The sequence below is a fragment of the Cynocephalus volans genome, chromosome 4, assembly GCF_027409185.1.
Source record: "Cynocephalus volans isolate mCynVol1 chromosome 4, mCynVol1.pri, whole genome shotgun sequence".
Lineage (NCBI taxonomy): Eukaryota > Metazoa > Chordata > Mammalia > Dermoptera > Cynocephalidae > Cynocephalus > Cynocephalus volans.
The window spans coordinates 117,101,326-117,124,476 of NC_084463.1; the positions used below are offsets into that span (position 1 = coordinate 117,101,326).

The 23,151-nt window shown below is 41.7% G+C and overlaps 1 protein-coding gene across 3 annotated transcripts in view; it reads right to left on the minus strand.

The window, feature by feature from the left end:
• Positions 1-1,774, minus strand: part of PIK3C2A (phosphatidylinositol-4-phosphate 3-kinase catalytic subunit type 2 alpha) — a 106,261-nt gene extending 104,487 nt beyond the window's left edge. For all 3 annotated transcript variants that reach the window (XM_063092715.1, XM_063092714.1, XM_063092713.1), the window contains exon 1: positions 1,701-1,774. The gene's annotated coding sequence lies outside the window, so the exon portion shown is untranslated. The remainder of the gene's footprint in view (positions 1-1,700) is intronic.
• Positions 1,775-23,151: the final 21,377 nt, after the last annotated feature.

Consider the following 23,151-nt stretch of genomic DNA (forward strand, 5'->3'; position numbering starts at 1 on the left):
ATTGAGCAGCAATCTTCGAACTATTAATGGCAGAAAGGAGAAACAAAGAAAGAATCATACACTTAAAATACACTAATTACAAAGTTATAGTGGATTCTAAAATTCCTAAATGCAAGCATGCCAAGTTTTATATTCTATAAAACAGGAAAAATTGTGAAACCTATTGATAAAAACATTAAAATACATTGTTTGCAAGGAAAACTGCAAGATGCATACAAAACAAATAGCAACAGAGATTTTCATAAGAAAAGAATCTGCTTTAGAATCGATTAATTTAGCAGAAATCTATGGAATTTATGGAAGATGCTCTGTATATACTTTCTACCTATATAAGATCACATTTTAAACTAAGCTTGAATTAACAAATAATAAAATCTCACTATTTTCATTGTTATGTTTTTCAGTACTCAAACACTGTCTTAGTATTAAACCAGAAAATACCTTCAAAAATTTTTATACCTAAACTAAATTACTTCAGTCTAATTTGCTGCTGTTAATAAGAAAGAGCACCAACCACAACTATGGCAGTGCTGCTAAAGAAGTCTCTTATGGAGACTTGAACCACAAGCCAAGGAGGCAGATACAAAGTCTCTCCTGGAATCAGTGTTTCTGGACCTCTGTGCTGTCTTCTCCCTTTATACTATGTTTTCATCACTTTAAGAGTAGTTTCCTTTTTCTTGCATTTTTTCTATTCTGTGAACTTTGATGCTTCGATATATTAAACTATTTATTCAACAGAGCTTTTCTGCCTGACACCCACCTGGAAAAATTTTAGGATACCTCTTTAATAAGTAATCTTGTTCAAAGAGGAAGGCCTACTTCGTTTTTTATGCTATTCAAACACCCACTGTTCAAAATAAAAATATAATTATAACCTCAACTTCTATCAAGCCAACATAGGGAAAGAACTACCACAGGCTCTCTCTTTATCTCCAGACTTTCCTCCTCACTTAGTTTCTCCTTCCTTTTTGCCTTCCAATCCCCGCTCCCCCCGAAAAAAAAAAAAAAAATCCACAGCTGGAGAATCTCGTTTTCAAAGCCAAAAGATTTAGTGAAGAAAATAAGTATTTATCATTCCTCTGTCACTCAGGTCGAGTTAAGCAAATATTTTTAATCTGACCGGCCTCCCAGAAAGATGATACACTAAATACACAGTGAAATAATGCTGTGTTCCCAAAGCAAGTGGATTCGCGGCAAAAAAGCAAAGGCGTGGGGGGCCCAGGGAGAAGAAAAAGTATCATTAGCCCCCAAAGCCGGAGATGGGACAGGAGGTGAAAGAAGGGGCCATAACACACACATTCGCCAGAACTAACAATCTGACAAGAGAAAAAAGGACCGGGAACTGTGGCTCCAGCCCGGTCCGGAGGGACAAGGGGGTGGTGACTTCCCCTCCTCCTTCGGGACAAAACTAACTCCCAGACGCACTCCCGCCTCCAACAGAAGGGGCCTGGTGGGGGCGCGGGCCCCTTGTCCCTCCCGTCGGGGAGGATGGCCACGACCTGGGTGGACGCAAGGCCCGGAGGAAGGTGAGCCGGGCTGGGCAGCGCCAAGAGTACAGGATGGAGGGTCAGAGGCGGGCACCCGGCGGACTGGGGGCCGCGGCAGGGGACCCTCCCATCGGGATCCCCAGGTCTCCTCCTCTCCGCCCTCGCAAAGCCGGGTCCCTGGTACCGGCCGCAACCGCACCAACCGCTCCTCACCTCACGGTGCTTGAGCCTCCGCCTCCACCACAACCCGAGCAGCCGCAGCCACCATGGTCCGAGCCATTTTCCCCTCAGCTGGCTGTCTCCGCGTAGAGCTTCTGCCGACTCCGCGGCCAGCCAAGCACATACGTCACTTCCGGTCTGGGAAGCACCGCCTTCTGCGCCCAGGCTTCTTGCGGATTGGCTGATGCGGGCGGCCTACCTGAGGTGGTGGGCGGGGCTAGGCCGCGTCCCGTGAGGCTTAAGCTAGGGTGGTGGGGGCCGGGGTCCTGCTCCCCGCGGGAATGCCGAGTAGGTCCTGACGCCCCGCGGTGTAGCTGGGGGGAGGGGGCCTTCCGGAAACCCCAGCCGGCCGCCTCTCCAGCCCGGCGTCCGAAGCCGCGCCAACCCGCCTGGGCGCCGAAGTACCCTATTGTTCCCGTTCCCTCTCCAGGGACTCCGCACCCGCCTCCATCCGGGCTGTGGTTCCCAGATTTGTGGTTTTGGCCCCAGGCCGCGCCTAGATTAGTTTGTGAACAGAAGACTGAAAATAACAGGCAAGAAAAAATCGTTCACTCCAACCAGGATTTATAGAGTCCTCACTGTGGATCAGGTGCTGCGGGATGTGTAATTAGTAGCCCGTCACGTGGGCTGTGTAAAGTGCCTGATAGCAGGTAAAGCGCTTTCATGTCAGTGTCTCGTTTAATCCTCACAACAGCAAGACGGCCTGATGATAATAACTCACAACCAGACGGCTCTTTTTATATTACAAAATATCTTCCTCATGGGAATTGAATGAGATTATGCTTGTAAAGCATTTAGTCCTCTACTGTTAAATTTTAAAATTACATAACACTGAAGTATATAGGAAAAGTGTCCACATTTGTAGATGGTGAAGCTGGGACATGATACAAATTCATTTCGGTAGCGTTTTACAACACTGAAAGAAGGAAGTCCCCATATTCTAGAGGTTCACAGTCTAATGTGGTAGACTGATTTAGGCTTCAATTCTCAGTTTTTAAAATGTGTGTATGTGTGTGTGTGCTGTATACATAGTGAAAAGGCTCTAAGAGAAGGTGAAACTTACCTCCAACAAATAACGGAAAAGAAATCCGTCTGATATTTTTTCTTTTTCTTTTTTATTGGGGGGCAAAGGGGAGTGTGGAGGGGTAATCTAATCGCTGTAATAAACATGCCTGCGCCTTTCCGGAGACGGGGAGACTTCATGGGATATCTATTCTATGGGTAAGTCTAGAAGCAACTGTGATTACACCTTGTGGCTGTGGCTACCAGCTCTTGTCCACCACTCAGCCTACTCCTAGCTTTTCATCAACTCCACCCTCCTCCATACACACACATTTCCAGGCAATCTTTACACACCCTAGAAGAATGTCCCTTAGGAATCCACTTACTTCCACAGCATTGTTCTGCTTTATTTTCTGATCAAAGGAGGAATTTCTAGATTGGTAGCTCTTTCATAAGTTAAAAGAGGCGGGGAAACATTTATATCAGGGTGGTTTCCTAGCTTCCGCTCCAGAACTTAGTGTACCTTCAGGTTAGAAGGAAGAGGGCTTGACAGAACACTGAGTCTCCAGAGAAGATTAACTATTTAACTTTTTTGTAGCTTTCTTATTTTTTTTTTTATGAGAAATATTTTTCCAGGGTGATAGCAGCACAGAGCCTTAATTGCAGTTCTGGCTTCATTACTTTATTATGGCCTTTGAATGGCAGATACTTGGTAGGCTCTGATCAACCAGAGGGTCCCAATAAGGTGAAGAGGAAGAAAAGAAATTTGATGATCCTCCAGATTTCAAAAAAGCAACAGGTACAAATTGCTAGGTGTCAAGAATCTGAACAGGTAGCCCTCTCTTCGCATATCTCACCTGTCTCACAATGGCTTGTGAAGACACATGTGTAAACAAAGGAACACAGACTTCTGGGGGAAAGTACAAACTGGTGCTGCTGTCATTTGAAACCAACTAGAACATAGCTGGCAGCCATTTGTCACTTTTCCTTTCTCTCACTGGCTTCAATTTTAAGACTTAAAGTTAGAGGAAAGGATAGAGGAGGAGGCATTACATTTTAAAGTGTTCCAATCCTAACTTCCCATGGAGAATTTCACAGTACCACACATATTCCCAAATTCTTCCAGTACTAAATGAGAAATGGGCAACCTTTTTTTTTTTAAACCACAGATAAAAAATAGTGGCTGACATTTATTGAGTATTTGCTAAGGCCAGACCCTGTTCTTAGTGTTTTATGAATTTTCATCGCTGAGAAATTTGAGGAACAGAGAGGAAAATAACTTGCCCAATGTCACACGGCTACTAAATAGTAGAGCTGGGATCCAAACCTGGGACTGACTGCATAGACCATGCTCTTTTAACCCCACAATTCCCCCAACAGGCTAAGGAGATTTTAACAGCTATGAAAGGCCATTAAAAAGTAGTTCTGTTCCTCTTTCCTTCCCTTCTGCTGGGTATTATACCACACAATTTAAAAGTTGAGGTCTCTACCCCTGCAAGATTACTACCTAAGGCAAATAACACTGTCATAGAGAAATGACACTCAGAACATTAAATGTGTAAATGATGAAAGGATGTGAAGTTTTTTAGAAGGAATAGGAAGTGTTTGCCTTGTAATTGATTCAGGGAAAAAAAATGTAGTGAACCCCTACTTTCTATATGTCAGGCACTGTGCTCTGTGTTGGGATACAGTGGTGAACAAGACAAGGTGTCTCTGCCCTCATACAGTTTAGAGTCCCCACAGGGAGACAAACATTAAACACCTAATTAAACAATCACTTAATCTTAATTGTAAGTAGTATGAAGGAAAAGCACAGTGTTCTTTGATTTAGAATAGAAGGCAGGAAGGCCTTCCCTGAGGAAGTAACATCCAGCTGAGATCTAAAGGAGGAGTAGAAATTGAGTGAGGATGGGGGGAACCATACCAGGCAGAGGCAACAGTGTGTGCAAAGACACCGAGGGAGGAAGGAGCATTGTTCAGCTGAGGAACTGAAAGGCTGGTGGTGGAGTACGGGGAACAAGGGGGAAATGATTTTAGACATCATAGAAGCAGATCATGCCAGTCCTGGGAGGCTGTATTAAGAATATAATATAAAGCTGACTGAGCCAGGATTCCTGTCCTTGGAGACACTCAAGTGGGGGAGAATGACATAGAAGCATGAACAATATACTGTGCTACAAGCATTACTGGAGATATGATAATGAGATATACATCCAAATATCATTGGAAGCTCAGGGGAAAGATAGAGGAAAGACGGGAGGTTTATTTTCTACTGCTACATATCAACATACCCTAAACTTAGCAGCTTAAAGTGATACTACCTCACAATTTCAGTGGGTCAGGAATGCAGGCATGGCTTAGGTGGGTGCTTCTGCCTCAAGGTCTCTCATGAGGCTACAGTCAAGCTGTTAGATGCCAGCTTCATCTAAAGGCTTGAATGAGGGGAGATGTACTTCCATACTCACTCACATGATTGTTAGAAGGCCTTCATCTCTCCCAACGTGGGCCTCGCCATAGGGCTGCCTCACAATATGGCAGCTGGCTTCTCCTGACATGAACAACTAAGAAAGAGAGTAAGAGAACAGAGTGTGTGAGAGAAAGCACCTCTGGACCACAGTCTTTTGTTACCTAATCTCAGAAATAATATCCTATCACTTCTGTCATACTCTATTCATTATAAGTGAGTCAGTAAGTCCAGACCACTTTCAAGGGAAGGGGATGCACCAAGATGTGAATGCCAGGAGGTGAGGATCATTGGGATTCATCCTAGTGGCTGCCTACCATGGAAGTTTTCACAGAGAGACAGCACTTGAAGTAGTTGTTTTGGAGTTTTTCAGGGGCACTTCAGGAGGAGGGACATTCCAGGCAACACAAAGGGCGTGTGCAAAGATACAGAGGCATGAAAGAACTTCATGTATTCAGGGGTCTACTGTTGGCCATTCCATGACTAAGTGAGAGGAGCTTGGGGAATAACATTAATTCAGTTGAGTAAACTTTGAAGAGAAAGTAAAATGTCATTGGTTAAAAGATGATAATTTTACTTCTTTGCACTCTACTTGCATCTTTGTGAAAAAAATATACATACAAGGATATTCATTGAAACATCATTGTATTAGTTTGCTAGGGCTGTCAGAACAAAGCACCACAAAATGGATAGCTTAAACAACAGATTTATTGTCTCATTCTGGAGGCTAGAAGTCTGATACCAAGGTGCCAGCAGGGTTGGTTCCTTCTGAGGAACCAGCTTCTGAGGGCTGTGAGGGAAATATCAGTTCCAGGCCTCTCTGCTTGGCATGTAGATGGCTGTCTTCTTGTGTCTTTAGATCAGCTTCCCTCCTTAAGTGTTTCTGTCTAAACTCCCTCTTTTTATAAGGACATCAGTCATACTGGATTAGGGCCCATGCTAATGATGTCATTTTACCTTGATTACCTCTTTACCTTGACCCCATCTCCAGATAAGGTCACATTCTGAGATATTAAGGATTAGGACTTCATGATATGAATTTGATGGGGGGAGAGGGGTACGATTCAACCTATAGAAAATCATATGGTAGAAAAAGAGCAAAAATAACCTAAATGTCTATCTATAGGAAATGGGTTAAATAGGTTGTAGTATGACATAAAATGGAATACTATACAGCTGTTAAAAAGACGTGCTGATAAGGAAATGTTTCCAATATGGGATAACCTCCAATATATTCTGTTAAAGGGAAAAGCCAATTTGCCAAATAATCTGTGGCATGCTAGAACTTATATTTTAAAAAATGGAGTGTGTTGTAATAGCATAGGATACCTCTGGAAGAATACGCAAGAAACTAGTAATAGTGTCTGTGTCTATAAAGAGGACTTGGGATGCTGCAGGTCAGCAAAAGGAAGGAGCCTTCCTTTTTACTATGCTCCTTTTATACATGTTGACTTTGTTACCATTACTTTCGAATTAAAAAAGAAAGAAGTGTAAGAGAGCTTAGTAATTTTGGCATAAAGTATATTTAGACTATACTGAATGCTAATATGTTTTGATTAGAGGCTGAATAATGAAAAAAAAAGAGAAGAAAATAAAATACAAGATTATTTGGAAGTGATGTAAAACAGCTGAGGAAGTATATGGAATTGTGCAGACTCAGAGGGTCTGATGAAAGATGGGATCCTGATGTGTAGTTCTCATGTTATAAACCTGTTATAAGGTTGTAGTGGAATGTTTAAGTTATCAGTCCTATGGGAGAAAATATTTGCAAACTATACATCTAACAAGGGATTAATATCCAGAACATACAAAGAAGTCAAACAACTATACAGTAAAAAAACCAAATAATCCAATCAAAAATGGGCAAAGGAGATGAATAGACATTTTTCAAAGGAAGACATACAAATGGCCAAAGACACATGAAAAAATGCTCAGCTTCACTAGTCATCAGAGAAATGCAAATCAAAATCACATTGAGATATCATCTCACCCCAGTTAGACTGGCCATTATTAAAAACACCAAGAATAACAAATGCTGGTGAGGATGCAGGGAAAGGGAACTCTTCTACACTGTTGGTGGGACTGTAAATTAGTACAGCCATTATGGAAAACAGTATGGAGGTTTCTCACACAACTACAGATAGAGCTACAATATGATCCAGCAATCCCTCTACTGGGTATATATCCAAAGGAATGGAAATCATCATGTTGAAGGGATACCTGCACTCCCATGTTCATTGCAGCTCTATTTACAAGAGCCAAAATATAGAACCAACATAAGTGTCTATCAACAGATGACTGGATAAAGAAAATGTGGTGTGTATATATATATATATATATATATATATATATATATATATATATATATATATATACACAATGGAATACTACTCACCCATAAAAAAGAATGAAATTCTGCCATTTGCAGCAACATGGATGAGTCTGGACAAAATTATGTTAAGTGAAATAAGCCAGACAAAGAAACAGAAATACCACATGTTCTCATTCATAACTGGCTGCTATGAAAGGAGGAGGGAGGGAAGGAGGGAAGAAGGAAGGAATGAAGGAAAGAAAGGACAGACCACAACAATACATTGAAATTTCAGAAGGAGAGAACAAACCTAAGGATACTAGAGATGTGGGGAGGGAGGGAGGAGGTTTGCAAAGTGATAGGTTGGGCAAAAGGCCTGAAGAAATATCACAATTTGTAAGAATGAATATGCTAATAATAAATAAAAAAATTTACATTAAAAAAGTTATCTGTCCTTCAAGGACTTGTGTCTAGGACTTTCTAGCATAGTTCTAATATTAGATTCAGTTGAGTTCAATATACATTGATTGAGATCAATAAAGAGCTGGGCTGGATGCAAGGGAAACAAAGATGCATACAATCTTGACCCTGCCCTTGTAAAGCTTACAGTCTATGCATCACAAAAACAGATCAGAAAAACACAAAAGGTGCACAAACAAAAAATGTCAATACACTGTGGTAAAAGCTATGGTAAAATTGTGCACCAGATGACAATAGAGGAGGAGCAACCAACCTGACTGTAAGGGAGGGTGGGACAAGGGAGACTTCCCAGAGGAAGTAGCCTGTTAAATGAGTAGGAGTTAGCCAAGTAAAGGTGGAGAATGGTGCTTCAGGCAGAGGGAAGAGCCTGAGCAAGGGTACAGAGAACTTAAAATGGCTCAGAGTATTTGGGGATACATGAAATTTAAATATTTCCAATAAAGGCAATAGTTTAAGTAGATGGTTGTGAGTTATTTAAATCTGTAGAGCTTTGCACATTTTTTCACATGAATATATTAACAGATTTCTCCTGTGATATTAGCCCTTTGTCCTGTGATGGGTCCTAATTTTTTTTTTTTTTTTGTCTTTTTCGTGACCGGCACTCAGCCAGTGAGTGCACTGGCCAGTCCTATATAGGATTCGAACCCGCGGCGGGAGCGACGCCCGATGGGTCCTAATTTTTAACGGAGAACTATGGTCACTGTGTTGACAGTAATCTCTTTATTTTCTGAAATCCTAACATCTAATTACTTACTCAGTTTAATTCTAATTGCCTCCTATCTTAGAGTGTCTTCAAATCATTTTGTAATAATAGCTTCCTTCCACCTATTGAATTCTTACTAAGTGTCCTTTTGCTCAGCATTTCATACACTGTTTTATTTAATCCAAAGCCTAAATTTTTTTACCACTACTATCCTCAATTTCTCCCAGACAAGATCATAACTTCTGTGATGGTGGATACCAAAGTTTATATCTATATTTTCCCTTCTCACAGCTTCCCTACCCAGCTTCTCTCCATTTAACCTCCCTACACACATAACTTCCCACTCTCTCTTGACCTTATACCCTCTCCAGCTTCTGCTTCCTTCTCTGCTTCCTAATATAACAGAAATCAAAGGAACTGCCTATACTTGCTGACTCTACTTTCTCATCCCATTGGGCTTTCATCTCTTCTATATACTTAAATGTCTCTTATCAAGTCGCTAATGACTACATCTTGCCAAAGTCAAGGCAACTCTCTGTCCTCATGTTTCTGGACCACTCAGCAGCTTTTGACTTAAGTGACCACTCCCTGCTGGAAGTGTTTTGATCTCTAGGCTGCCTAGTTCCACCTAGGTCCACCTAGTTTTCCTTCTGCCCCCTGCTTACTTGTTAGTCTCTTGTCACCTCCTTTCCATTTATCAGACCTCAAAAGCTAGGAGAACACCAGGTCTTAGTCTTCAACTTTTTTTTCCCTTTTATACTGTTTAACCAGGAGAGCTCATCAAGTCCCATGGTTTAAGTACCATTTCTAGGTCAATAATTCTCAAATTTATATCTCCAGACCCTGACTTCTCTGAACTCTAGACTTGTCTGCTAGATATCTCTATTTGGATATTTGATAGGCAACTCAAAACTAAGATAAGCACAAATTGAGAATTCTCAATTTATCACCTCACATCTGTTCTTCACTTCCCCATCCTTATCCTCCAAGATTTATCCATCTCAATAATTGGCACCATCAGGCCAGTTAGGCCAGAAAGTAAAGAAGTCATTTGCATTAGCTTTTGCCTCTGGGAATGCTGTTCCCATGAGTTTTCCCAGCTCCTTTTTGTCCTTCAGATGTCTGCTTCAATGTCATCTCCTGAAAACTTCCGTGACCACCCAATCTAAAATAACCACGTGGTTCCTATGTATATAACATCACTTTAATGCCCTGTAAAATACTGACCACCTCCTGATACTTTTCTTGTTTATTTTCATTGTTTAACTTCCCACACTAGAATGTAAGCTCAGTGACAGCAGGGACTTTGTCTTGTTCATCACTAATTTCTCTGCATTTAGAGCAGTGCCTGTTGCACAGCAGGAACTTAATAATTGTTGAGTGAATAAATGAAATTACTTCCATTATATTTAATACCTTCTCTCCCTCAGTTAAAATGACATAGGCAAGACTCACCTCTTGAGGAGTTTAGAAATGAGCATGAATTATGAAAGACTAATATTATTTCAGTGGAAGCCCTGCTTCATAAACCAGCAGTGAGGTGCATTTGTATTGCCACTGAAGTATTAAAAAAAAAATTCAATTGAGAGTTACTATTTAAAACAAAATTAAGTTGGAAAAATTTCAAGAAAGAACTATCAACTGTTTCTTTTCTTTTCTTTTCTTTTTTGGTGGCTGGCTGGTATGGGGATCCAAACCAACTCTTCCTTTCATATGCCTTTAAAAAGGATATCTATTTTGTGCATCATAAAAGTATTATGTAGGGCTGGCTGGTTAGCTCACATGATTAGAGCAGTGGTGCTGATAACATCAAAGTCAAGGGTTCAGATCCCCATATCAGCCAGCAGCCAAAATTAAAAAAAAAAAAAAAAGTAATATGTGTAGGCTGTGACTCAAAAGAGGAACAGGCAACCTACTCCCTTCTCTCCTCCTCTCCCCTCCCCAGAAATATCATAAAGAAACAGCTGTGACAGGTAAATGGAAGAACAGCTAACATTTGTTGAGAACTTACTATGTGCCAGACACTAAAAGGTTTCATGGATTTACTCATTTAATCTTTATGCCAACCTTATGAGGAACAATTATAATTCCCATTTTACAGATATGAGGTACAGAGAGGTTAAGTAACTTGCCTGGGTCACACAGTTAATAACTGGTAGAGGAGGGCAAGCTGACTCCAGTACCTAAGCTCTTAATCATCTTATTGTGCTCTCCTAGGGAATGGCATTTTAATGAGTCTTAATGTTTGTCACCACTTTAGGCCTTTAGGTCTACAGAGGAGGGTAAATAAGAAAAAATACATGGGGGTGTGGAGGCACGTGTCAAATCCAATAACCCAGAGCTTCTTCTTTTATTGCACCATGGACCCTTTTGGTAGTACATACAAAGCTAAAATACAGTTGGAAACCAATTATATTGAAATATAGTTCTCAAAATATTGAATCAGCATGTGGTATGTAATATACATGCTTCTTTATTAATATATTAAAAATAAAAGATCTAATGGCTAACATAATATCATAGAAGTATGAGCATAAATGACATTTCAAGATATTTTTAACTACTATAACATAACAGAAATGTCTGGGATATCTATCAGTGACAAAGTCACAAATACTGCTAATACTACTAGGACTTGTTGCCTACATTTGTAATGGAAGGAATTGCTAAATTTCTGTTAGAGGTCAGTAAAAGTAAAGATGTGATTTTTTTATTCCTATGCAAATTAATAGGCCTCCTAAATTCCATCCATGGATTTCTTTGGAGGAGAAGGGCTGGGAAAAGAGAATTCTGCCAGCCAAACCTGAAAAGCAGTTTCTGGATGTACTGTAGTAATCCGGTGTATGGACAAGAAATAGGTAAAGAAGAGACCCAGACAACTGACCAGAAATTCCTGGGAAGAGGGATTCAGTGAGGTGGACTGATCACCTCTTCTCATAAGCCTGATGGGACAAAGAACAATAGAAAAAGAAATGAACTAAAATTTGTTTCTGTGATATTTGAGAATAATTCTTTAAATGTGTTTATAACATTTCCCCAAATGCAGTGAATTATTACACAAATTTTTAAAGTTCAAGCAAATTTGGAAAAACCTGGATACAAGTGGATTGGAATCTATTTTGGCATCTTGGGCGTCTGTAGCTTTGGCACAAATGAGATGCAGGATCTCTGGGCAGGATCAGTACACTCATGGTGGCAAACCCTCCTCTTTCTACCACCTCCCACTCTCCAGCAGCTTCCAAAATGGTTGGCAGACAACTATATGGAGTCAGAGAAGAACAATTTCAGAGCATGTGTGAGAAAACCCAAGGTGCCCAAAAATGTACTGAAGCCCTACAGTGATAGAGGCATGGATCAGCACAGTGCATTTAGTAACATAAGTGTGACGTCATTTGTAACTAGAGCCTGACTAGTCAAAAAAATTTTGGTTATATTTATATAGAACCCACATTTCAATACTACGAGGAAGGCTTGTAATAAGAACAATGATAGGTTTGACGAGTTAGCTTAGTTGGTTGGAGCATGGTGTTGATAATACCAAGGTCCATGGTTTGATCCCTATTACTGGCCAGCTGCCAAAAAATAATAATAATAACAATAATAGCTGTAATGGATTGAATTATGTCCCCCCAAAACTCATTGAAGCTTGAATTGTGTCTCCCAAGTTTTATGCATTAGAAATTTAGCCCCCACTGTGACTGTTAAGAGGGTGGGAATCCTATTATGGTAATTGAAAGGTGGAGACTTGAAGAGGTGATTGGATTGAAGGACCCTGCAGTAGTGAATGGATTAAAAATGGTGATCAGGGGTGTGGTTCTGAGGGCTTTAAAAGAAGAGGAGAGTCTTCCTTTCTCTCTTGTTCTCTTTGCTCTCTCTGCTTCCACCATCTTGCAATGTGTGACCCCTGGGTCACTGTTGCCACCACCACATGGACTTTGGACTTCCCAGCCTCAGAAACTGTAAGCAATAATTTCTTTATAAATTACCTGGTTCCAGGTATTTTGTTATAAGCAACAAGAACAGACTAATATGGTAGCTAACATGAATTGAATATTTACTATGTGCCAGGCACTTTTTGAAGCACTTTATATGCATTAATATGGTTAATTCTTAGTGCAAACTTTATGAAGTAGGTGCTAATAAAATCTTCATTTTACAAGCAAGGAAATAAGTACAGAGAGATACATACATACATACATACATACATATGTATATATATATATATTTGTGTGTGTGTGTGTGTGTGTGTGTGTGTGTGTGTGGCTGGCCAGTACAGGGATCCAAATCTTTGACCTTGGTGTTATAATGTATATTTTTGACTGTATTAGATAAGTGCCATATTGACTGTATGCTAGCTACTGTAACAATAAACTTTGAAATCTCAGTGGTTCGATACAATAGAAGTTTCTCTCACCTAAGCCCAATAAGAGGTTGGGTGTTGAGAGACCCAAGCTGGTGAAAAGGTCTGCTGTCTTCAGTACATCCAGGCTCACTCTGTGCCAGGCCTGAAGGTGAAATACATCCAATTCCACTAGCCAGAACTCATTTGACCACACCTGACTACAAGGTAGGCTAGGAAAAATATACTTGAACTGTGGGCTAACAGGAAAAGAAAAATGGTTTGGGTAACCAGGAGCCAGTCTCTGTCATGCCAACAGATCAGATAACTCTGTCGGTTCAAGCAGAAAGCTTCTCTTTTAAAACGTGCTCTTTAATGAACTGAAACCACTTTTAGATGAGCTTAGTTCATGGTCTTTTGTTGAAAAGGGAAAGATAATTATTTGTCTTTTCATTGTGGATATGATGTTATAACCACTCAGCAGGCACTGAGTCCTACTATTTAATTATTGTCAGAAAACATGGCTTGAAATAGACTCTTCTTATAGTCAAATATTGTTTTTGATGACTGTCCTCCAACATTTAATTGATTTATTTCCAAAATATTTATACAGCACATAAACTATGCAGTTATCTGGAAAGTAAATTTCTTAACTAATTTATTAATTAAAAGGTATTCTGCTAACTACTGGGGGCTGGAATGATCTGATCTTGACTACACATGTGTGGAAGAACTTTGGGGGCTGTGTCATCATCTCTCCAGGTGTTTACTGGAGAGATGATGACACAGGCCACATTTTTTTTTTTCTGAGAAAAGTCTTGTCTCTGCACATATAAACTTTTTTTTTTTTTTTTTTTTTTTTGCAGCTGGCTAGTACAGGGATTAAACTCTAGACCTTGGTGTTATCAGCAACACACTCTAATAGCCAATTGAGCTAACCAGCCAGCCCTGTACATACAAACTTTTTAGGCCCATTTCCAGATGGTTATAGGATGGCCTTCTTTTCATGCTATCACCCTGACTCTTTACTGCTCTGAAAAGATGTCAGTCCTGCCTTCAGGTCCATTGGTTATCAAAACAGCTATTATCTCAGCAAAGATCATTTCCATTCTAGTTTCCTGCCAAAGAAATACTGTAACTTCTGCTACAATATTCTTTCTACTAGACTTTTTTCTTCAAAATTTCAGGTGAAAGAAATATTATTCATTGAGGATAAGTAATCCATCTATTTCTCTAGACATTCTAAATGTTATCCCTGACTTATAGCTGCTAGAATAAGCTGAATTGCGTCTGGTGCCTTGTAGAATTGATGTTACTGAGCTGCATTTTGGCATTATGCACTGAAGTTAGTTATAAGAGATGGCCATAGGAATCTTGCTGTTGTATTGATTGTAAGGCTATGAGGACTTTAACCACTATGTCACAGAGTGACTCATAATTGGGGAAAATTTCTCTTGCATCTTATTACTGGGAAGTCATATTTCTCTTAAGAACTACTTTATTTTTATCATAGGAACACTTAATATTATCGTTGATTTCCGTATTGCTTTCTCCCTGGAAGCTCAGAATCATACATAAAGCCCAAATGTAGTTATTGTTTAGGATTGTATAATACGCACTTTTGTATGCCATTATAACAATTAGCTTTAGCTTATTTTCCTTCTCCTCTTTGCCTCTACTTCTCACCTCCACCCCAATTACTCAATCCATTAATTTATTTCATGTTATATTTCTATAGATTGCTTTGAATCACTTAGAAATATATAAACTATATATTTGTGCATGTATTTGCCTGTCTATGTTTATATATGAAGTAATGCTCAAGTATTTGGAATAACAAGAAAAAAAAAAAAAGATGTTGAGCCACATGTTTCCTTAAATACTATTATGGAATTTTTTTTTATGACAACAAGTTTTGCATTGGGATTCATGTTTGTTCCTTTCCTTATACTATACTGCTTCTAACATTTGTCCTCCAACCCATGCTGCAAACCCCTCCCCACCCTTGCTTTTTCTTAAGCTGTTCCCCATTCCTTCTGCTTCTCATTGCCAAATCTTCCTCTAAGGGCCTCAGAACTCACTGTTCTCTCAGACTGGACGTTCTTCCCTGACAGGCTCCTTCTCATCAGCTCCTTTTTGACGGCTCCTCAGAGAGGCTTCCTAACCCCTGTTCTCTCTAAAGCTGACACTGGTCTCCTGCCCACCCCACCTCATTATCCTCTCTCACAGCACCCTGTTTATTTTCTTCATAGCACCACATTCTGTCATTATTTCATTAATTCTCTTGCTAGTCATCTGTCTCCCCTACTCAGTGGTGAACTCCATGAGGGCAAGTACCAAGTTGTTTGCTTCATCCAGGTCTTAGGATGCACAAATAAATGGTCCAGCCAAAGAACTGCAGAAAATCTCTTCTGACTCTTCTACACCCTAAGGAAAGTTCCCTTTTCTGGAGCTCCTGAATTTACTCCAGTCTGACCACAATTACTCAGCACATTCAAAGCCTTTGATTCCTCTTTGTTTCATGTTTCAAGATGGATTTCCTCAATTACACTTGTAAATTTTTAATTATTTGGATAATGGGTTAGAGGAATACTGAAGGTACAGGCAGTAGAATCTGGATTTCAGCAAGGGATTAAAATGGTCTCTTGATATTCATGATATTTGAAATCCCAGAGTTAGTATAGATCTTTTAAGCAGAAGACATTTGAAATTCAACAGATACTGAAAGAAGCCTTCTCAGAACTTCCTTTATCTGACTAAAAGCAGCAACTTCCGGAAAATGAGGCTACCATGAGTCTTCTTCCCAGAGGAGATTTATGGCTCTGAAGAAGATGGAAAGATCACTTATACCTATACGTACAAACATTATCACACACTTTCCTATCTCCCATTTGTTCTCCTAAAAACTCACGTGTCTTCCCTAAAAAACCTACTTTTCCTTCCCATAGGGGTCTTTTCTTCCCCCTCCCTTTCCCCTGCTAAATTAGGTATGTAAGCCCCAAATTCTAATCCCCCCTTTGAGTTACTCATTGCTGAGCATTCCCGCATGTATGCACATTGCATGCATAAATAAACTCTTTCTTCCTCTCTTGTTAATTTGTCTTCTGTCAATTTAATTTGCAGACCTCCAGTAACTGAACAGAAAAGAATAGAAGAAAAGTTTTTCTTCCCCTAGAAGGGCAATGATGACAGAGGGCAAGAAGGGGAGGCAGAAAGGGAGCTTACATTTATTGAGAACCTGATAGATTAGGCAAAACAAAAACCAGTGAACATAAGTCAGGAGGAGGTGTATTTCGGCTCACTTTTTTAACAACGAGAGAGCCAAGAGTAGAATGAGCTTTCTTGAGAGGATCATTCACTCAACAAAAATGTACTGAGCATGTTTCACGTGCCAGGTATTATCCTAAGAAGTAGGGATGGAGAGTGAATAAGACCTGGTCCCTGTTCTCATGTTATTGACAATCTAGTGGAGGCTAAGAGGAATCCATCTCAAAAAACATTCTTTCAGGCCTAGAATCAGAAATTCTAGTCCCAGACAGAAGCCAGACTTAGCGGTGGGAAAAGGAAGTGAGTGAACATTTGTCGAGGGCTTACTATACGTCAGACACCATGCTAAGCACTGTGCACAGCCTCCACATTCCCTTAAGACCTTCAGAGCCTTGAAGAGAGGAACACTGTAGTACTCTTTGGTTCCCCAGGGCCCTGAATACTGCTGTACACATAGATATATTCAGTACTCAATTACTGATATAATTCACGTGATTCAATGGTAATGAGAAGCTAGTAGCATTCTTAAGCCCATAACACAGACAGGAAAATAAAAATTAATAAAACAAACAGAAAGCTAAATTATTTGCCAAAGGCCACTTTTCGCAGTTGTCGTCAGAACTAGATTTATACTCAGGATTTCCTGGCCTGTAGTCATGGACTTAGATTTTAAAGCCTCACCTCTCCCTCCATGTGGTAATACATGTGGTAACTGTAATTGTTATGTAGTCAGTCATTACAGGAATGCTGGAATGGCATAGCTTCAACCACGCTGTCTGTAATAAGAATCTGGATGAAAGCTCTAGATACTATTTTAAATATGCCACAAGTTTTGTTACCCTGCCATTATATTAATGAATTGATTTAAAAACTTTTAAAATATTTTTTCTTTTTTTTCATTGTACATGTTTATGGGGTACAGTTTATTGTTTCAATACATGCATATATTATATAATAATCCAATCAGAACAGTTAGCATATCTATCACCTAAACATCTATCATTTCATTGTGGTTATAACATTTAAGATCCTCTTTTCTGGCTATCTTGAAATTTTCAATACAATATTATTAGTTACTGTTACTCTAGAGCACCAGAACTGATTCTTCCTATCTAACTGTTACTTTGTAACTCTGTACTGATCTACCAACCTTTCCCTATTCCCTCCACCCCCACTCCTTTTCCCTGCCCCTGGTAACCACTATAATGGTTGTAAAGCAGCATTTTACTGTAGATCCAGCAGGGGGAGCCAGGTCCATGTTGATTAAAGGCAAAACAAAAACCCCGAAAACACTAAGGAAAAAAAAAAAAAAAAAAAAAGCGGAGGGAGGGGAGGAGGAGGCATTACTTTTTTTTTTTTCTAAGAAAATGTCTTCTAAATTCCAAAGTATTGTGTTTTCACTTTCCTTTAGTGTCCTTGAACAGCATTTTCCTCTCTCAGTTTTTAGGGCATAAATATGAAGTTGAAACAAGTTGTAACAGAAAACTTTCACTTTTTTGAGTCCCTTTGAAGGCAAAAAATGTCAGTATTATATTTACCCATTTATCCATTCGACAAGCATTTGTTCTTACCTACCCTGCCTATTGGGTGGGATGGGAGGGGAGACAGCCAGAGCAGGAAAGGGCCAGACTAGAGATGGGAGATGGGTCGGCTAAGAGAAGCCAACTTCAGGGAAGAAGAGACCTTTGAATTGGATCTTGAAGGACAGCCAGCATTCCTCAGTCAATGATGGTTGAAACTGGCATTCCAGACTGTGAGAATAATACAAACAAATTACAGGTACAGTGTATTCGTACAATTACAGATAGTATAGGAACATGGTTGAAAGTACGTAAGATAATTCTGAAAAGATAACCTGATGAAGTGGGGTTTATTTCAAGAACACTGATGTTATAACAGTATTAACTAATATTTGTATTAAACAAATAACTAGTATTTAACAAACTTACTATGTCCTACGTGTTGTTATAAGCACGTTACAAGTATTAACTAATTTAATCCTCACACAATCTGATTATTACCCCCATTTTCCAAATGAGGAAACTGAGGAAAATGAGGTTGGATAACCTACCCAAGATCACACAACTTGAGAGGGGTGGGGCCAGGATTTGAGTCCTGACAGTCTGGCTGCAGAGTCTCTGCTACTGAGCAAAATACTTGACCGGCATTAGCTCCTTTAATTCTCACAATAACTCTCTGAAGTTGATAGTATCATTATACCCATTGTGTAGAAGAGGAAAGACACAAGGTTAAGTGAGGTCACACAACTAGCAAGTGATGGATAAAGGTTTAAACCCAAGCAGTCTGACACCAGAGCCCATGGTTTTGTTATTGGTTTGTTTGCTTGTTTTTTTTTTGATAATCCATTCAAAATAATTCAAAATTCAAAAGGTCTAAGAGTGTATAGTGAATAGCCTTTTCCCGTTTCTGTTGCTAGACAACTATTTCTTTCCAAGAAAACCAACATTATTGGTTTCTTAGGTATTCTTCTATACCAATGAAAACATATATTATCTTCTCCTACTATCACACAAACTGTTTTATACTATACACGCTGGTCTTCATATGCTTTTAAATCTAGTGATATATCTTCTCAATGGCTGCATAGTATTTCTGTGTATGTACCATATTTTGCTAACCAGTCCCTTACTGTTATGTTGGTTTCCAATCTTTTTCTTTTTCTTCTTAATTGAATCATAATTGATTATACATATTTTTGGGATTCAATGCTGACATATGTTGATCAAATCAATATTACTAGTATATATATTGTTACAAATTATACTTATTCTTTATGCCCCTTGTCCTATCTCTCCCTGTCCCCTTTCCCTCCCCCCTCCCACCACTGATAACTTTAGATTTCTTCTCTCCCTCTGAAAGAGTATTGATTACTCTGTTGATTTGTTGCCTAGATGATCTGTCCAATGCTGAGAGGTGTATTCAGGTCCCCTAATATTATCATAGAGCAGATGCTTCTTCTGTCACTCTGGAATGGGCTTTTTGGAGAGAGACATCCTCTTCTTTTCTTTGGTCTCTGCTGGAGACTCTCCTTGTGTCAATGCACTGCAGTGGCTGGTGGACCATCTGCATGGTGGTTGTGACATGTAGCCACTTTCACGGCAGCTGTGGTTACTGTGGTAGCTGTGGTGGGCCACCCACATGGAGGTGATGTTTTTGGCATGCTCCTTGGCGCTGGTGGTGTGCCTGGTTGTGGGGGTGGTCCATACCCCAGGACCCCTGGGGGGGGCCCTGAGGTGTTGGTGTTGCGCCTGGTTGTAGATGGGGGGGATCCAGTCCCTGACTCTATGCCCTGAGCCCCGGGTGTGGCCCCAAGGCACTGGTGTTGTGCCTGGGCCAGAACTAATTTGTGTCCTTTGCTTACTTCTAAAACAGGGGAACTTCCTGTGGGAACAAGTACTTGAGTGTGTGGTTGAGGTAAATTCCTGCTTTGCTGCTGTTTCCCTAAGGAAGGCTTTTTGTGCAGCTCAAGGGTTTAATGGTTGACCCTGTAGGTACTGCCAGCTTTCCAGAGACCCGGTTCATGTGGGTTGTGTAAAACTCTGATCCAGGCCTTAGTTTTTTCATCAAACTGCACCCCATGCAATTCTGCATTCCCGACCAGTCTCCTCTCAGTGGCCCTGTGCTGATTGGGGGCAGATCAGCTGTCCTTGCTGTGCCCCCATGTTCTCTACGTGGGCTCATCTCCCCCACTGCCCGTGCTCCAAACACTTCCCATGGGACTGGCCATGCACCAGTCCCTGGTGATGACTCACCAGTCTCTAAATGGCTCCCCTTTTCAGCTGTTCTGGCTCCTCTCTCCTGCATGGGTCCATGGGAATCCTATTAGGGGTCTTGCTGTCCTGGGGGCCACCAAGGCCCTCTTCTCCCCGGCCACCTCCAGGTAACTCCATCCAAAAGGCACAGCTGCGGCTCCTGCTGGCTCCTGCTGGCTCCTGCTGGCTCCTGCTGCATGTGCTCAGCAGCTTCAGCAATAAAGCGGCTGCAGCCTGAAATGCTCAGAGCAGTTTTTTCTTTCTCTCTTCGTGGCTTCTCCCACCTTCATGAACTCCGTAGGTCTCTCCTCCTCTTCCCCTGAGCTCCAGTGGCTCTAGCTTGGTTGTTGTTACATTTTTATAGTTGTAAATTGGTTGATTTGTGGGAGAGAGTGATGCTGGGGACTGTCTATTCCGCCATCTTGACCAGAACTCCTCCCAGTCTTTTTCTGTTATAAGCAATGAACGGCAATGAATAAAGACCCTAGTGTATATGTTATTTCCCACATGTGTGAGCCTATCTCTAGGATAAATTTCTAGAATGTATTTGCTGGTCAGAAATATCTGAGTCTGTGAAAAATGCAAATTCTCGTTTCAAGATGGCGGCGGCTGCGGCGGCTGGTGCGGAGTAGCTGAGGTGGAAAAGGTGGCCACTGGGCCTCAGGCAGCCGGGAAACTTGTGGACCTTCCTCTGGCCATCTCTTAAGGGAGGACTGCTGCTGCTGGCCGGTCGTGGGGGCTCAACGCCACTTTGCCCCCGGCAGGAGAGGCTGCCTCATTTACAGGCAACAGCTTTGAAGTGTGGAGCAGGAAAAGAACTGATTCTTAGCTGCAAAAGCGAGTCTTGAAACAGGGAACATGGCGCCAGGGCTGCTGTGGATGCAGCCAGGATCCCGGAGGCTGGGGCCGCACTGAAGGCGGCCAGCTGCCCTATTCAGGATTCGAGGTTTCAGGCCGGCATTAAAGAAGATTCCTGGGAGCGCCCGAGCCGCGTCGCGACTGAACAGCCCGAGGCGGCAGCGCCGAGAACACGGAAGGCAACAAACCAGAGACAGAGCGAGCGCCCGACCTGGCACAGCACTGTGAGTGATCCCTGGCACAGCTCTGTTCGGGGGGTGGATGCCCACGCGGCTCCCGCCTGCACCACCAGGCCACTCACTGCCCCGGAGCTGCCTCCATTTTCCCAGGTGCGGGCAGCTCCGCCCTGCTCGGCCATCACTGAGCCCATTTGCTTGGCCTGGCGCGGGGCTTTCCGGACCCTGCGGGCCGGCCTCCTCTCCCACTCCCTCCGCGGTTCTCTGGCGGGGCTGGGGGTGTGGGGCGTCCCCGACCAGTGTTGGGAGGGCTAGGAAGTACGGGCGGGCCGACTGTCACTCCACCACACCTTGGACTCCGGCCCCGATAAACTTCCTGTTACTGGGAGGCAGATACCATCTCTGCGACCACCAGTTTGGAAAAAAGCCTAACGAATTTCTGGTTGGGAATAGTGTGGTAGGAGAGTTCCCAGGTCCGCTTGAACCTGCCGGAGAGCAGGCTGCAGGCGGGCACTAGACTCGGTTTATACCGGGGGGATACAAAGGTGAACAAGACCCGAGAAAGATCTACACAGTGCTACAAAGGCACCCAGAGAGACCGGTCGTCTGTGCCTAGCAGAAACCTGGTAGACTTCCTGGGCGAGGCGGTGCTGAGCAGGGTCTTGAAGGCCCAGCTGATAGACGAGGGGTGCAGAAGACACTCCCCAGCCCAGCACAGTGTGCACAGAGGGGGGAGACGTGCGGCCAGGGAGGCGGAGACTCGACAGAAACCACACACCCGGTGGGGTCGCCACTGCACGATCTAACAGCCTGGGCCAGAGCACACGGAACGGGGAGAAGTCCTGTACAGGAAGTGAAAGCTCAACAGAGATCACACACCCTGTGGTACGTGATCCACCAGCCCAGCAGAGTCCAAGCTGACCAGAAAGGTGGATCCCCGGAGAAGCCCAAGACCCGAGGCAACCACACACACAAGACACTAGAGGCCAACTGAGCAGTCACGGTGGGAGCCATACCAAATTGGCAACCACAGCAACATCCTAGTTAGTCATTAGTCTCAAACCGGTGGACTGTGAAACCCCCTGCCACAATGAATAAACACCAAAAAAAAAGACACCAGAAATACAAAAAATCAAGAAAGTACACCACCAAAAGTTAATAAATCTCATACTCTAGATCCTATAGAACAAGAAGCCCTTGAAATAACTGACAAGGAATTTCGAGTGATAATTCTAAGGAAACTGAATGAGATACAAGAAAACTCAGCTAGACATCATGATGAAATGAGGAAAAGTATACAGGATCTGAAAGAGGAAATATACAAGGAAATCAATGTCCTGAAAAAAAATGTAGCAGAACTTGCTGAACTGAAGAAGTTATTCAGTGAAATAAAAAACACAATGGAGAGTTTAACCAGCAGGCTTGTCGAAGTTGAAGAGAGAACCTCTGAACTTGAAGATGGGCTGTTTGAAATAACACAAGCAGACAAAAAGAAAGAAAAAAGAATCAAGGACATGGAAGAAAATCTGAGAGAGCTATCAGACAACCTCAAGCGCTCAAATATCCGAGTCATGGGTATTCCAGAAGGGGAGGAAAATGGAGATTCCATTGAAAACATATTCAACAAAATAGTGGCAGAAAACTTCCCAGGTATAGGAAAAATCACAGATCTTCAGATCCAGGAAGCTCAACGATCTCCAAACGTATTCAACCCAAAAAGGCCTTCTCCAAGACATGTCATAGTCAAATTGGCAAAACTCAGAGACAAAGAGAGAATCTTAAAAGCTGCAAGAGAGAAGCGTCAAATCACCTATAAGGGAGCCCCAATCAGGTTAACATCAGACTTTTCATCACAAACCCTAAAAGCTAGAAAGGAATGGGATGATATTTTCAAAATACTAAAAGACAAAGATTGCCAGCCAAGAATACTCTACCCTGCAAGGCTATCCTTCTGAAATGAGGGGCAAATAGTATATTTCTCAGACAAACAAAAACTGCGGGAGTTCACTACCACACGACCACCCTTACAAGAAATCCTCAAGGGAGTATTGGGTTTGGTTCCTGAAAAATAA